This window comes from Oncorhynchus nerka, linkage group LG8 (assembly GCF_034236695.1).
Source record: "Oncorhynchus nerka isolate Pitt River linkage group LG8, Oner_Uvic_2.0, whole genome shotgun sequence".
Lineage (NCBI taxonomy): Eukaryota > Metazoa > Chordata > Actinopteri > Salmoniformes > Salmonidae > Oncorhynchus > Oncorhynchus nerka.
Window position 1 is genome coordinate 69,382,686 of NC_088403.1, and position 4,037 is coordinate 69,386,722.

General features: G+C 41.9%; 1 protein-coding gene across 1 annotated transcript in view; it reads left to right on the forward strand.

Moving 5' to 3' along the window:
- The first annotated feature begins 339 nt into the window (after positions 1–339).
- Positions 340–4,037, forward strand: part of LOC115125400 (FHF complex subunit HOOK-interacting protein 1A-like) — a 136,553-nt gene continuing 132,855 nt past the window's right edge. Inside the window, exon 1 of the mRNA XM_065021164.1 lies at positions 340–588. The gene's annotated coding sequence lies outside the window, so the exon portion shown is untranslated. The remainder of the gene's footprint in view (positions 589–4,037) is intronic.

A 4,037-nucleotide genomic window follows, 5' to 3' on the forward strand; every position in this document is an offset into this window, starting at 1 on the left:
ACATTGCCAAAGCAAGTGAGGTAGATAATATACAAAAGTGAAATAGACAATAAAAATGAACAGTAAACATGACATATAACCCTAGAATAAAACACAAATGTGCATTGAAGTGATTTCATTGGATAGGAAAGTGAAAAAGATTAGGCCTATTGAAACCTCTAAACAAAATACAATAGTTTCCATAAAGATAAAATTGACCCGTTTTAGCACGTTTTTGTCCATTTTCTAAAAAGTGTTTGTGAGGATGTGTGGTCGGATTGTTGAATCTCTGTCCCGGACCGAGGGGGCGTGTCTAGAGCGTCACCTTTCTCTGACAGCTCAAGCCGCGTACCCGACAGCAGCGAACTGACCTGACCGACAGTCACAATATCATAACGGCTTTTTCGTTCTATCAACTGCTCGGGAATAAAGGATTTTCATTCGAGTAAACAGCTATTAGATAATGAACGTATTTGTTCGGTAGAGCTTTATTACTTTGATTGTTTGCAAAGACATTGAACAGTTTGAAAGAGAGAGAGAGAGAGAGAGCGCGCGCAAATTCCGTGGCATAGATTTATTCATCCAAAACTGTGTAATGTGTCAATAGAGGTAAGATTTATGACGCTTAAGTATTTCTGTATGTAAATGTTTATATTGTGTGAACAGTGATTTGGGGAGAGAGAGAGTTAAAATAGTGGCTTATGATATTTATTTTCATACTTTATTCATGTTTTCATGATTTCTACAGTATTTGTATCGTGGAGGACAATGCGGCATATCAACTCATAGTCCCTCAACAGTGAACAGAGAGAGAGAGAGAGATCATCCTAAATGTCCTTTTCTCTCTTTAGTTTTTATTAGCGGCGAATCGACTTACAGGTTTAGGAGTCTAGCAGAAACAGGTGTGACGTAGCAGCTAGACGCTCCCGAGTGGCGCAGCGGTCTAAGGCACTGCATCTCAGTGCTAGAGGCATCACTACAGACCCTGGTTCGATTCCAGGCTGTATCACAACTGCCGTGGTTGGGAGTCCCATAGGGCGGTGTAAAATTGACCCAGAGTTTGGCCAGGGTAGCCCATCATTGTAACTAATCATTTCTTCTTAACTGTCTTCCCTAGTTAAATAAAAGTTTTTTTTTTTTAAGAAATACAAATAATTATATATAAATGCTGATCTTGGGTCTGTTTTAGATTACCCTCACTAATGGTTGAGGGTTAAGATTGGGGGAGGGGAAACTGTTCCTAGATCTGTACTAGGGGCAAACTTCACCCCAGAGCCATGTTGTCAGAGTCTCCTAAACTCTGTTACACCCATTCTGTAAATAAAAACGAAGATTTGCCTAGGCACAGATTTAGGATCAGCGTCCCCAACATCACACTCTTAACCATTGGTGGGGTAAATGCAAAAACTGACCCAAGATCAGCATCTAGGAGTAACTACACTCTACTCAGACAATAGGTGTGACGTATGAGAGACCTGTCATGGCAACCTGAGGTCAGGGGTCAGGCTGATGATTGGAGTGGTGTTTAAGATCGCTTTAGTGTTATGTCATGATGTACTCTCTGGTCACAGACTGACTGTGTATTTTTACCTACAGTGCACGCAGGTGTGTGTGTGTGTGTGTGTGTGTGTGTGTGTGTGTGTGTGTGTGTGTGTACACACTAGTTACAGTATAAACAGTGTTTGCTAAACAGTAAGGTGCCATACAGAAGTAGGTGCTATATCCTACTATGTTAATAAATGTCCCTTTTTCAGGACCCCATCTTTCAAAGATAATTAATAAAAATCCAAATAACTTCACAGATCTTCATTGTAAAGGGTTTAAACACTGTTTCCCATGTTTGTTCAATGAACCATAAATAATTAATGAACATGCACCTGTGGAACGGTCATTAAGACACTAACAGCTTACAGACGGTAGGCAATTAAGGTCACAGTTATGAAAACTTAGGACACTAAAGAGGCCTTTCTACTGACTCTGGAAAACACCAAAAGAAAGATGCCCAGTGTCCCTGCTCATCTGCGTGAATGTGCCTTAGGCATGCTGCAAGGAGGCATGAGGACTGCAGATGTGGCCAGAGCAATAAATTGCAATGTCTGTACTGTGAGACACCTAAGACAGAGCTACAGGGAGACAGGACGGACAGCTGATCGTCCTCGCAGTGGATGACCATGTGTAACAAACCCTGCACAGGATCAGTACATCCGAACATCACATCTGCGGGACAGGTACAGGATGGCAACAACAGCTGCCTGAGTGACACCAGGAACGCACAATCCCTCCATCAGTGATCAGACTGTCCGCAATAGGCTGAGAGTGGCTGGTCTGAGGGCTTGTAGGCCTGTTGTAAGGCAGGTCCTCACCAGACATCACCAGCAACAACGTCGCCTATGGGCCCAACTCTGCTGCTGGACCAGACAGTACTGGCAGAAAGTGGTCTTCACTGACAAGTCTCGGTTTTGTCTCACCAGGGGTGATGGTCGGATTTGTGTTTATCGTCGATGGAATGAGCGTTACACCGAGGCCTGTACTCTGGAGCGGGATCGATTTGGAGGTGGAGGGTCCGTCATGGTCTGGGGTCACAACATCATCGGACTGAGCTTGTTGTCATTGCAGGCAATCTCAACGCTGTGTGTTACAGGGAAGACATCCTCCTCCCTCATGTGGTACCCTTCCTGCAGACTCATCCTGACATGACCCTCCAGCATGACAATGCCACCAGCCATACTGCTCGTTCTGTGCGTGATTTCCTGCCATGGCCAGCGAAGTGCCCGTATCTCCATCCCATTGAGCACGTCTGGTACCTGTTGGATCGGAGGGTGAGGGCTAGTGCCATTCCCCCCAGAAATGTCTGGAAACTTGCAGGTGCCTTGGTGGAAGAGTGGGGTAACATCTCACATCAAGAACGGGCAAATCTGGTGCCGTCCATAAGGAGGAGATGCACTACAGTACTTAATGCAGCTGGTGGCCACACCAGATACTGACTGTTACTTTTGATTTTGACCCCCCCTTTGTTCAGGGACACATTATTCCATTTCTGTTAGTCACATGTCTGTGGAACTTGTTCAGTTTGTCTCAGTTGTTGAATCTTATTATGTTCCTACAAATATTTACACATGTTTAGTTTGTTGAAAAATAAAAGCAGTGGACAGTGAGAGGACGTTTCTTTTTATTTTATATCCTACTATGGTACTATATCCTGCTATGGTACTATATCCTGTTATGGTACTATATCCTACTATGGTACTATATCCTGTTATGGTACTATATCCTGTTATGGTACTATATCCTACTATGGTACTATATCCTACTATGGTACTATATCCTACTATGGTACTATATCCTGCTATGGTACTATATCCTACTATGGTACTATATCCTGTTATGGTACTATATCCTACTATGGTACTATATCCTGTTATGGTACTATATCCTACTATGGTACTATATCCTGTTATGGTACTATATCCTACTATGGTACTATATCCTGTTATGGTACTATATCCTACTATGGTACTATATCCTGTTATGGTACTATATCCTACTATGGTACTATATCCTACTATGATCCTATATCCTGTTATGGTACTATATCCTACTATGGTACTATACCCTACTATGGTACTATATCCTGTTATGGTACTATATCCTGTTATGGTACTATATCCTGTTATGGTACTATACCCTACTATGGTACTATATCCTGTTATGGTACTATACCCTACTATGGTACTATATCCTGTTATGGTACTATATCCTACTATGGTACTATATCCTACTATGGTACTATATCCTGTTATGGTACTATATCCTACTATGGTACTATATCCTACTATGGTCCTATATCCTACTATGGTACTATATCCTGTTATGGTACTATATCCTGTTATGGTACTATATCCTACTATGGTACTATATCCTGTTATGGTACTATACCCTACTATGGTCCTATATCCTACTATGGTACTATATCCTATGGTACTATATCCTGTTATGGTACTATATCCTACTATGGTACTATATCCTGTTATGGTACTATATCCTGTTATGGTACTATA